We start from the raw sequence: 13,576 nt of genomic DNA on the forward strand, positions 1-13,576 counted from the left end.
TACAAAAGAAAATAAGAGTAATACACAAGCTAATATCTAACTTAGCTTTAAAAGCAAAGGTTTTGTCTCACCATACGCTGCTGTAAATTTCACAGACTGGGTCTCCTTCCAGCCTGGGACCACTCCCTCTTAGTTCAGCTCTTTGATAGTCGTTAATGTAATGAGCAGAGAGATGGGAGGGGGAGAGGTGAGTTGGAGGTCACGGGGTCTCATATTTATATCCCTCTCCCTTCTTCGAGGATTACCCCCAACTGGGGTGTAGGTAACAAGCCACCTCTTGTAGATGTGAGGTTTGAAATATTCATGTGATGCAATGTAAATTTCTTATGCACACCTTCCTTCCTGCCAAGGAATACCCATTGTAACTAGGTGATTGTCCAGTTAATTATGTTTCTATGTGGCTGTGGGAGCCAGTGTGTCTTTGTCTCTGCAGAACTGGTTTGAGCCTGCCTTTCTAACTCTAGCAATGTTGTATAGTAGAAACTTATAACTTTATTCACAATGTTGATACACACTTTTTTTCCAGAACAATAATGTTCAGCAGATTGAGTTTTCAAATGATAGCTCACACAGGGCATACTTTGTACAAAATTTTATCGGAGTCTTGTAAAAGTCGTGACCATAATAGTATAGATTATCACAGCTTCACAAGGCATATTTTGTACAAACATTTTTACAATATGTTTAGGATGTGAATACAAGCATACATCCAGTCACAGGCATCCTTTCAGAGGCCTTCAAAGTTACCAAATGTGGCTTTTAGCTTGTTTTGAATTTTAAATGGCTCAGTGGTTTTATAGGCTGAAGACATTTCAAGAGTTGTAAAAATAGGTTTGTTTAAAGATTAGTGAATGCCTCCATAGATCCTGGAATTCAAGCTCCATTTGATCGTAGAATCTGGGCAGAAGTGGAGGGTAAAAAACAAAAAAAAGAATAAAACTTCTTCAGGATTTGTGTTCCTAATTCCCTTTGGTCAGGACCAAGTGTGACTCCCCAGTTCCTCCTTCTTTGCCCTTATATTTAGGTGGAAAGACTGGAAGAACCTTTGGATGCTGAGAATTCTATGGCTTGTCTATCTCCTAGTAGCATATCTAGTAGTTAGACATGACTAGCAACTCAGAAATAATGTAAGTCTCAGAATGAATATCTACATTTAAATTCTTTGATCTCCATGGCCCAAAATAATTTGACAGATTGTTGATGGCATGTGGAACATTTCCTTAGAGAAGAGTCTGTATCTTCCAGATTGTCTCCCAGAAAAATAGCCTGATTTCTATCTCAGTGACAGATGGTCATGGACATCCATCTCTTCAGAAACTATTTTGAGCCCCACCCACCAAAAGGACATAATTTTGGAACTTGTGGCTCTCGTAATCAAATTCCTGGAGATGAGCCCAAATCCTATACATCTCATTTGTAAATAATTAACAAACTCAACAAACAGTAGTCAGTCAAGGTCACTAATAGGGCACTTAAGATTAATCAGAACACTTGCTACCCACATGATGTCTGCTGGGCTGTTCTACTCTGAGGCCATGGCTGAGAACAACAGAAGTAACATCTTTGAATATTATAGCTTTTATCTTTTGTCCACATAAAATCCTTGTATTAAGGATAACAGGCAGCTGCCAAGCTACCTCCTCTCCAGACTCTGGCCCCAGCTACTTTTTTTTAACTCTGAGGTCACTATTAAATGATCATGGACTCCATGCACAGCAGACAGCTAGGGAATAGGGAGTTGAGAGCCCCTTAAAAGCCTATAGTACCTGCTGGTGAGTGAATTTACTCTGGTTCAAAATGAGGCAATCAGACGTGCCACAGTGCCAATAAGAAAACCCTAAAAATCCATGAGATTCCTCATACTTGCTGAGGGTATGAGAAAATGGACTGTGGCATTGATATAGATGTGGAATAGCCCCTCTATATTTGGCATTGAAATGCCAAAGGGGATGGGTGATCTGTTCAACAAGACTGATTATACTATTGATATAGTCAACCCAAAGCCAAGGACAAGCATATAGCCAGCACTATAAGAGCACTTCTTGAGCTACTAGGTAAAACTTGAAGCCCATCAAGCTGGTGTGCACATTCACATTGAAGATTCTTGTTCTTCACACTTTCAAGAACTCCCAACAGCAATGGTGAGATACCAACTCAGAATTCATATGTGAAGTCTACCGTACAGTCCAGGGGTCTCTACATCCACAGAACGATGAAGTTTTTGATCATGCCCCAGAACACAGATGTTCTAATAGACTTGTTTCTATAGCTAGCTTTCTGTCAAATAAGACATTACTTTTCAGGTTTCTAAATGACTGTGTAACATTGCTGGTGCTGTTATAAAGGCTGTTATATTTCACCCAAGAGTTGACTCCATTTCAGTGATGGAAGAAATGTCAATGCATGTTTCTATAGAGTATTCTGAAGCTTGCAAAACTTTTATAACTCAATAAATAATAATCCTAACACTAATCCTTTGCTTAGGAGGCTTCTTGTGCTCCAGATTTCAGGTTGTGGCCTGATCTTGTTTATTTTGATCCCATTTAATTCTGTGGCAAAACTCTCATTGACTTAAATGTTGGGAAGTTTTGGCCCTATGCTTTTCTGTAAAAAGGGGAAAATACAGAGTTTTCTCTCTTCCTCTAATCATTCCATAGACCAGGAGATGCTTAGTTTTTGTTGGAATATTTCACTGTAAAATACAGTGAGTTAATTACAGTATTCAAATCTCAAATGTATTGTAAATAAATCTGAAGACATGAGTTTTCCATATCTCCCATCTCTAAGCTTGTTTAATTTTAGACAAGATGCTTGTCTGCTTTTAAAAGAACAATTCAGAGACATTAAAACACAACTGTCATAATTCTGACTGAAATTGTTAAATTTTTGGTGATTTCACTTTAGAATACTTGATTGTTCAATCAGTCAGAAATATGTTTTGTAAATTACAGACCAGCAATGGAAAGCGAAGTGGCACACACATTACATTAGCATTTCCAAGTGCTTGACTCTGCATTCATCAATCTAAAATAACTTGCTGGGATTGTAGTTCCTAATAATGGAAACTGGGTTAACTAGCTCAAAGTCAGAGTACTGCTCAACCGCTTCATACAGGGCCCAATCCTAAAAAGTGCTGAGCATCACCTGTAAAGCTGAGTGACCTCAGCCCCACTGACCTTAAGGGTATGCAGTTTTTTGCCAGGATCAGATCTTCCCATTAAAGTCAATGGCAAACTCCATTGCTGGAGCAGAGGCCTAAAGAATTGACCCTGAAGTGCTGAGCACCCACAGCTACTATTGATTTCAGTTGGAGTTGCAGGTGTTTAGCACCTCAGAAGATTAGATAACACATTACTAAACAAATTCATATGTTTTGGTCATCTTTGATTCTTCTCTTCCTAGCTAATTGGTTGCATCAGTATCAGAGCCTGTTACTCTATCACCAGTGTCAGTGATTCTTGCAGTCCAAATTAGTGCAATGGCTCTGTTCAATGACAGAACTTACATAAATCATACATATAGAGTTTTACATGCATCACCCATATTCTGAGTGCTTAGTGGAAATGTAAGAAGACAGGTCCCTGTGCAAAGAGCTAGTGATCTAAAGAGACAACATGCACAAGCAGGCAAAAGGAAGCAGCTCGATTAAAATAATAAATAAATTTACTATTTTCTTTTTTAACTCACTATTTGTATTTAATTATGGTAAATAGTTTATTTAATATTTTCCCCCTCTCTTCTGGTTTAGTCCTTAATTATTATGTTCCCCCAATCCCTCACCGATTTCACATCAATTCTTAACTACCCAACCCTTAAGAGCAGGGGTGGGCAAACTTTTTGGCCTGAGGGCCACATCGGGGTTGCAAAACTTTACGGAGGGCTGGGTTGGGAAGGCTCTGCCTCCCGCAAACAGCCTGGATCCCGCCCCCTGCTCCCCCACCCGTTAGCTAACCCCCCCGCTTCCTCTCCCCTGACTGCCCCCCAGGACCCCCTGCCCCTTATCCATCCCTTCCTGGCCCCCTTACCATGCTGCTCAGAGTGGCAGGAGCTCACAGGCACACCGCCGCTCTGCCTGGCAGGAGTGGCAGGCTAGAGCGCCGGCAGCGCAGTGTACTGAGGCTGCAGGGGATGGGGGACAGCAGGGGAGGAGCTGGGGGTTAGCCTCCCTGGCTGGGAGCGCAGGCTTATTTATTATGAAACATTGCAGTAAGGGGTACTGTGTATGTGCCAGAAGCTTGATTAAATAGTAGGATTTGATATATTAAACATAAAGGCTTAAATAATTTAATAGATAAATAAAAGGGAATATCTAAGGCACCTGAACTACAGCCCTGCATAAACAACACTCCCCTAAATCATAAATTCTGTGGAGTTTGTGGCAAGCTAGAAAACTTTATTACAGATATGAATGGCTGATTTTATAAGCAAAGAAAAGGGAGTAAAATACACTGTATGGGCTCTGCAATGTATGTTATGTCTCCAAACTACTTCTGTTACAGGTAGTTTTACACATTTGTTTAATTGAAAGTAAAGGCAGTTCAATCATTGGGAGGGAATATAGCTGTTAGTTATGGTACAGGCATTACAGGTGTTTGTTTTTTTTTTTTTTTTAGGAAGCTGAGTAAATCACTAAGGAACAGTTACTTACAGTAATTGTGGTTCTTCAAGACCTGATGCAAACATGTATTCCACTTAGGAGTGTGTGCACCCAGCACGCTGAACCTGAAGAATTTTGGCTGGCAGTACCCGTTGAGGGGCAGCACTCACATCTCGTGGCCCTAGCCCCTCCTCGCTATATGAGGCAGCACCATGACCCCTCTCAGTTCTTTCTCACCCAACTCCCAGAGACTAGACTACGAAGCAGAGGGGATGGAGGGTGGGTCATAGAATGAATGTCTGCATCATATCTTGAAGTAAAACAGCGACAGTAAGTAACTGTTTCTTCTTCTTTGAGTAGATGCAGCCGTGTATTCAGCTCAGGTCACTCACAAGCAGTATCCTTTTGAATGAGCTCGCACCCATAGAGAGGCTGAAGCTGTTTCTTATGCAGTCTTGATGCAGGAAGTTATCCAGTTAGAGATTGTGAGGAGACTGCCTGTCCCTTCATATGGTCTGCATAGAACACAAACAGGCAGGGCCGTCCTTACCCATTTGCAAAGTACGCAGCTGCGTAGGGCACCAGGAGCTGCGTGCTGCTCCAGTCCCCCTGCTTTCCCCCCACAGAGGCCTGGGGCCAGCCCCCCTGCTCCCTTCCTTTGGAGGCCTGGGGCCTGCTCCTCCCCCGCTCCCCTCCGCAGAGGCCTGGGGCCCCACACGCCACCCCTGGGGCCTGCGTAGGGCACCAGAATAGCTAGGGACGGCCCTGCAAACAGATGCGGCAAAGCCTGAAAGGGTTTAGTGCTGTCCATGTAGAAGTTCAGACACTGACATCTAATGTGTGAAGACACTGTTCCTCCAAGGATGAATTCAGCATAGGAAAAAACCCAGAGAAATATCCCGCCTGATTCAAATGAAACTGAGACCCCACTTTAAACATGAATTTTAGGTGTGGCTGCAATGTCTCTTTGTCTTTGGAGAACTGCAGGTAAGGAGGCTGTGCCATCAAAGCCTGCAACTCTCTCACTCTCCTTGCATATGTTATTACAAGCAATGCAGTTTTTTGACATGAGAGGAAAGAGACAGAATGCCAGAGGCTCGAATGGAGGTCCCATCAGAACCGCCAAGACTGTTCTAAAGTTCCACAAGGGAAACAGGTCCCGCACCAGGAGATAGAGGTGAAGAATTCCTTTTAAGACTCCCTAAACCATCACGTTGGAAAACACTAATCTTTTATGAATGGACAGATGGACGTTTGAGAGAACCTCCGGATGAGTTAAGCATAAGGTCTGATGACTGAAGATGCAGCAAATACTCCAAGATGTCCTGGATACAAGCCAACATTGGCTGACCTCTGCAGACCAATGACCATGTTGAAAACCATGTCCATTTTGCTAAATAGGCCATTCTGGTAGAGGTTTTTCTACTGCTAAGTAGAGTCTCTTGAACAGCCACCAAACATTGCTCTTCCTCCGCATTTAACCACAGAGCAGCCATGCCATAAAATGCTGGGAGCTGAGTGGCCAATACAAAGTGGAACCATGATTCTGCGTGAGCAGGTCGGGTGGAGAGGAAAGGATATAGGAAGAGGCTGAATCAAAGCATACAGGAGAGTCAATTGCCAGCTCAGGTGGAAGGCGTCAATCAGGGAGCCTGGACTGAGACCCCCTTGAGACCAGAGCAGATATTTCCTGTTGTGCCTTGTAGCGAGCCAGTCGATCATTGAGATGCCCCAAGATGTGAAGATGATTCATAGAACAGTGGACTGCAGGGACCACTCGTGACTCATGGAAAAATTCCGGCTGAGATTGTCCATGAAAGGATTCTTGAACCCCGGACAAGTGATGAGCTATCTGAGTGAAACTCTTCAATACAGAACTGCCACAGCCCGATTGCCTCTTGGCTGAGCACGCTGGAGTGTGTGCCCCTTGCGTGTTCACATAATACATTGTGGTGGTATTGTTGATAAGTGTGTGAACCACTGAACCCTTGATATGATCTAGGAAAGCATGACAGGCATTGTAGATAACCTAGAGCTCCAGCACAATGATATTCAATGAAGCTTCCTGCTTTGACCACAAACCCTGAACCTTCAGCAACCCCAGATGTGCTCCCCAACCTATCAGGATGGCAGTGGTGACAACAGTCCTGGTTGATAAGAGCCACACAAAGTGAATACCCTGACATACATTCTCCTGAACCATCCACCAGTGTGAGAAGTCCAGGATCAATGGAAGGAGGCGGACCAACCTGTTTAAAAGGGACATAGGGTAGGACAGACAACTGTCATAAGCCACATTTGAAAATGGTGAAGGCACAACCTGGCAAATTGAACCACCTTTTTGCATTCAGACATGTGGCCCAAGAGCCTCAGGCACATCTGAACTGTTGTGGAAGATTTAGACTGGAGACCAAGATAAAGGTGGCAAATTGTCTGGAAACGGTCAGTTGGCAAAACCGCTCTGAAACTTGTAGAGTCTATTAAGGCATCAGTGACCTCGATTTTCTGAGTGGGGACCAACATTGACTTCTTAGTGCAGTAAACTAGTCATTCTAAGTCCATGCGGGGACAATAGCTGGTAAGGTGACCATACGGAACCTCAGGTACCTAGCACATTTGTTAAGGTTGCAGAGGTCGAGAATAGGCCTTACTCCTCCTTTGAATTTGGGAACCAGAAAGTACCGGGAATAAAAACTTTGACCCCAGTGCTCCACAGGAACCTTCTCCACCACTCCAAAGTCAATGAAGAGTGGACCTGCTCTAAAAGCAATATCTCATGAGGAGGGACATGAGGGAAGGTGGGGAGGAGGTATCTGCACAGTAACAGGGGGCGGTTGAAAGGACCTGTTACATCCCACATGGCAGCAGCAGCCATGCTTCTGGAGGAAGAAGTCTCCACGAGGCCTAGAGTGGTCTCAGTTGGTTATATGAGACCTTTTTTTTTGGCACACTCGAAGGAGAGTGATTTCTGCACCTCTTTGGAGAGGCTGCAGAGCGTGAGCCAGCACCACTCACCGAAGTCGAGGGCAACCTCTGATATGAGGCAGGCCTCAGGGCCTGCTTGAGCAGGTGCTGCTTCAGGTGAAGGTCTTTAGCCACCTTAGTTGGTTTTGTGAATGATTTATAGATTGAAACTGCTCTTTGACATGAGCCACACCTAAGCAGAGCAAGCATCTTGTGTGAGTGTCATTGGGGATAGCCCCCCTACACGCAATGGCCATTTTCAACCCTGGTGAGGGCATCAGCAGGGAAGAACACTTAACTAAGCTAACTAACACTAATACTAGGGTACTACTAACTATATACAACTAGAACCACAAAGTCCAAGGATTTTGAAGAATTGTGAGGTTAAGAACTGCACAGCTCTCTCTCTCTCTCTCTTTCTCTCTCTCCAGCTATGGGTGGTAAGAAGGAACTGTTGAAAGTTGTGATGCACTAGTTATGATTTTAACAACCTCTGATGATATAATTTATTAGTGAATATAGCTGACTTTCTGACTTCCTTTCAGATAACATAACATCCAGTTAATTGGAACACTTTTTTAAAATTTCTGCTTGAACTTTATTCCAGTGTTTTCTGAAATATTGGATAGGTTAATAGCCACTAAATACAGTCTAACTTCTCTTTTCTTATCTGTTAGAAAGGTCAAGATTTTGTTTTTTCCAGGCTACTTTTTCCAAAAAATAAAATTAATAAAGTATTAGCAGGGCTCATTAACTTCCCTATAATAACAAACAAGAGGTCTGATCTGAGATCAGATGAGCACTTCAGTTCCCTTTCGTGTGGATGGCAGTTGCAGAGACTCAATGTAATGAATTGGCCTAATGTTTGATTTGTCTCCCTCTAGTGGCTGGTTTCAGTGTCTACATAACCTGCTGATATTTCACAGCCACTGAAAGCTCAAGTAGCAGAAGCTTGTGATTTTGATGGTGACTGCTGAAGGGTCCCAGATTTCTGCTCTCACTCCTTGTGTCACTTTATATAGCCAAGGTTCAGTACACCTTTCATGATTAAGTCTAGTATATGTACTTAGAAGCTTGGCACCAAAATCTCTTTTTCAAATGATTACTTTATAAACAGTGAGTAAAAATGTATTGGAAAAATTAAAACACTATCTTGACTAGTCAATAAAACCTTAAGAACAAGGTGATACTGACTTCTTAAAACCATATGCAAAGAGGATTTTTATTGGCTCCCAGAAGAATAAACCAGTAGCATGAGTTTTTTTGCAATAGTTGAGCCATTCTGTTTTGAGCTACGTCATACAAGTACTATAGTGCAATTTCTTTATTGTGAAATTGCAACTTACAAATGCATAATTATTTTTTACATAACCATGCTCAAAAACAAAACAATGTAAAACTTTAGAACTACAAGACGAAGCATGAAGGGGCATATGAATGTTTAGCATATCTGGCACGTAAATACCTTGCTACGCTGGCTACAGTAGTGCCATGCCAACGCTTGTTCTAACTTTCAGGTGTCATAAATAAGAAGCAGGGGCAACATTATCTCACATAAATGTAAACAAACTTGTTTGTCTTAGTGATTGGCTGAACAAGAAGTAAGACTGAGTGGACTCATATGGGGTGAATTGATAAATACTGTCTCTTTTGTTTACCTTTTTTACAGTGCAGATCTTTGTAATAAACATAGTATAAAGTGAGCACTGTACACTTTGTATGTTCTGTTGTAATTGAAATCAATATATTTGAATATGTAAAAAAATCCAAATTTATTTATGATAAATTTAAATTGGTATTCCATTATTGTTTAACAGTGCGATTAAAACTGTGATTAATCGTGACTATTTTTATCTAGTTAATTTGTTTTGTGTAAATTAATCGCAGTTAATGCATGCGATTAGCAGCCCATGTCATTTGTGTTTAAGATCTATTATTGTCACATGAAGATTGGGTTCGTTTTGAAATTTAAACTATATGATATTAAACTGTGACACTTGAATAGGTACTTGTGTTTGCTTCATATATGTACCCTTCCAAGGGAAGTTTCTTGTACTACTGTAATGATGTCCTCATCACAAAATTTATGTGAAAGCACTTTATAATAAATGCACAGTTTCATGCACAGCAAAGCGGATATAGTTATTACTGAAAGGTTATTTCTGATTCATTTAAAAAAATAACTACAAATTTGTGCAAGCAGGCTTTATATTAGGAAATGGAATAGCTTAAAGGCAATTTCTGCCCCAAAAAACCAGTATCGGATTATGAAGAAGTACCTCTGTAACCTATAAAAGGCCTTAATTTTAAATCCCAAAAGCCTTCTGTATGATCTTTCTTCAGTAGATAAATATGTGAATTACTTGTAAGCAAAAGTCCGCTGAAAGAAAACCAAGAGACAAAGCAAACTAGACAGTTTTTGTCGTTGAGTAGCATCCTATCCACATCACAGATGCAGAAAAGATGTAAAAGCCACCAACCCAATGGCATGGTGATTCCTCAAAACAATGACTTTGAGAAGTGTCATAACCATACAGCTAAGGGTAACCTAGAATTCCTCCCTTACCTGTAAGGGGTTAAGAAGCTCAAATAACCTGGTTGGCACCTGACCAAAAGGACCAATGGGGAAAGAAGATACTTTCAAATCTTTGGGGCGGGGAGAAGGCTTTGCTTTGTGTGTTCTCTTGGGAAGCAGAGAAACATCAGGTCAGGAAACTCCTTCTGCTATTAACCATCTGTTAGCCGACGGCCAAGGATGTTTGGTGAGGTGCCAGCTATGCCCGTTTATACCATCCGTGACTTTAACCGCTAGGACGCACTGTCCCTTCGCGGCGGGCAGCCCGGGCTAGGCTGACGGATGCCCCAAGGTCCTAACCACCCGTGACTTTAACTGCTAGAGCTCAGAGCTCCTTCGCAGCGGGCAGCCAGGATTGACTGACAGGTGCCCCAAGAGTTTGCCCCGTGGAGGCGGCACAACTCAACGCTAGGCTCTTAGTACTCTCACCTCATGGCCAGGCTTTAGAGCCAAAACGGCTGAGGTTCTTTCATTGTGTCGGCTGCTTTACAGTAAACCAGAGAAAACAAGTCAGGCTTATGCACAAATGGTTACCAAAATTTATTAAGCTAGATTCTAATCATGTGGTTACAAAATTGCTAGTGCCTACTTATTTAAATGTAGAGATGTTACACACACAAACAAGTTACAAAACTGAAGCCACAATCCCAAAGAAAGAAAACAAAGTATAGAGCTCTATTTCAAAATATGTGTACACTAAAGATAGGAGATCAGGTGTGGGTGCTTCTTACCCTCCTTGCATCTCTCGATTCCAGCGGTGCCAAGCCAGGATCGGTCACTCAATTCCGCGGAAAGACGAATAAGGGACAAGGCGTAGGGACCCTCTTAGCTGCAGAAGCCTTGGGAGGCTGTCACTTATCTGACCAGCAGATAGATAGTGAAAAGCACTCAAAAATCATGGTGCTGTAGGTCCCCTACTTATACCTCTGTACTCCTTTATTCTCTTTCTCCTTTCTTATGCCAAATTGAGGCTGGTCTGTCTGGGTGACGCCAGCTTTCGCAAGAGTAGTTTACACTTGCAAGGGAGAGAAACAATAGGTGTTGACTACTGGACATTTCTTTTATCAGGGTAAATATTTTCCCAACTAGGATGTTGGTGTGTGTGCATCACGCTATTTAGTAGGGGCTAAGAGCCATGTCTGTCACAGGGCCTCTGCCTGCTGTGAGCTTAATCGTTGTATCTGCTCCCAGAGGCACATTGTAGCAGCACACCTGTGCTTTCACAGCTTCAAAGGCTGTGCTGGAATATATGTTAAGTGCCCTGTTCCGGCTTCCTCCTGTGTTTCCAGCAATGCTGGTCTGAGGGGGGGGGCTGGCTGTCTGGCTACACCATCCTAAAAGTCTCTCGTATTACAAAAATTGTAAGTGAAAGCCAGGCAAGGTGTGTTAGTTTATCTTTTGTTCTGCTTGTGAATTTTTCCTTTGCTGGAGGGAGGTTTATTCCTGTTTTTTGTAACTTTGAAATTAAGCCTAGGGGAAGTTATGCTGTGTTTTTGAATCTTTTGTTACCCTGTAAAGTTATTTTCCATCCTGACTTTACAGAGGTGATTTTTACCTTTTTTTAAAATAAAGTTCTTCTTTTAAGAACCTGACTGATTTCTCTATTGTCCTAAGACCCAGGGGTTTGGGTCTGTGGTCACTTTGTAACCAATTGGTTAGGATAGTATTCTCAAGCCTCCCCAGGAAAGGGGGGTGTAAGAGCTTGGGGGAATATTTTGGGGGAATAGGAACTCCAAGTGGTCCTTTCCCTGATTCTTTGTTAAATCACTTGGTGGTGGCAGTGTACCCTCCAAGGGCAAAGAATTTGTGCCTTGGGGAAGTTTTAACCTAAGTTGGTAGAAATAAGCTTAGGGGGTCTTTCATGCGGGTCCCCACATCTGTACCCTAGAGTTCAGAGTGGGGAGGGAACCCTGACAAGAAGTAATTTTCAGAGTTTGGCACCAGGCTCTGATTCTTACAAGACTAGCCTGTATTGTACAAAGGATGAATATTGGAGGAAGGAACCTCAGTATTCCGTTACTTTTGTTTTATGAAAGCATGGATCAGGATTATCTAATAGAAGAAACATGTTTAGTTCAAAATGTATAATTTGTCATGTATGTAAACTTTATATAGCTATGTAATATACGTGGATCACATATGGGCTGGTGATAGCCATGTGCTGAATTACATTCAGTATGCACCTTTGATTATGTCCTCTACACGCCCACTATTCTATCTCTGCCAAGACTGCAACATGTCTGAGCAGCTGTTCTTTAAAAAGCTGTCCTTTTAACTACAACAACAAATCACCACCACCTTCAAGGAAGTGGAGGAAAATATCTTCAATACTCAGAGATATACTGACTCAGGGCTAATATCTTTTCAAGATGAAACAAAAAGACACCCTGTGCTTTATATCCGTGAAGGTTGCTCTACTCATAATATATCTACCACAAAAACAAGGAAATTAATACTCTCCTCCACCCAATGACATGTATCACTACATAGAACAACCACCAAACACTAGACAACATGTTAAAACCTTAGCTCTGTCTCCATGCAGATGCTGTATTTTCAGAACTCCTTTCACAATCTTGCTTCTTCCCACAGATCCCATATTAGTCAAACTAATTGCATTTGTCATTATATGTGGAATTCCTGCTTATACTCAACCTTTAGAGGCTCATGATGGCTTTCCTCCTCTCTCATTTCCCCACAATTGGACTTACTGCTCCATTTATTTTATATGGGGAAATATACTTAGCAAAGTGCTTTTTCTGCAGCTGATGAAAGGAACATGGAAGTTACCTCTTGTACAACATGCTATGGCCTGCCTTCTAGGCAAATCTGACGAATCAGAGCACATCACACTCTACGCTGGCTTCCCATCTGATTATGGAACCGCTTCAAGATTCTGGTCCTTGACCATTAAGGGCCTTAATGATATTTGAGTGTGGCAGATACAGTTTATGGGAAAGCCTCAGCAGACAGTCCTCCATGTGACATTCTTAATGGAAAAAACTGCACAATGAACTGATATTGAAATACTTTGTTTTCAGATTAGTTGTTGCATAATCTGTGAATGACTTGGGATCTTAAACTTTTAAAAATACGTATAAAAAGTTTAGCAGTTTGAATTGTAACGTCTAAATGGCCATCTTTTCCCTCTGCACGATGATCCTTTATTTTAGTCTGTGGGGCTGATTTATATTTGTGAACATAAAAAGTAACATTCGTTCAAATGAAAGCAAATGTGATTGGATGCTTACCCCACATATGCTGTGAAAGGGTTAATATGGCCTGAGAAAGCCAATTAACCTTGCACCTGGAGGGTGGGCCAGGCCTGATTAGAAAGAAAGCCCAGGGAGAACAGGGCTTGTTTCCATAAAGAGCTGGGTGAGCCCACTTGGGGAGAGGAAAACTCCAGAGAAGAGGAGTTAGGGAACTTTCCTTTGTCT

The 13,576-nt window shown here is 42.0% G+C and overlaps 1 protein-coding gene across 2 annotated transcripts in view; it reads left to right on the top strand.

Annotated features, from left to right (window-relative positions):
- Nucleotides 1-13,576, top strand: part of NDUFAF2 (NADH:ubiquinone oxidoreductase complex assembly factor 2) — a 131,526-nt gene that overhangs the window by 60,960 nt on the left and 56,990 nt on the right. The window lies entirely within an intron of this gene.

Source organism: Eretmochelys imbricata, chromosome 5, assembly GCF_965152235.1.
Source record: "Eretmochelys imbricata isolate rEreImb1 chromosome 5, rEreImb1.hap1, whole genome shotgun sequence".
Classification (NCBI taxonomy): Eukaryota; Metazoa; Chordata; order Testudines; family Cheloniidae; genus Eretmochelys; species Eretmochelys imbricata.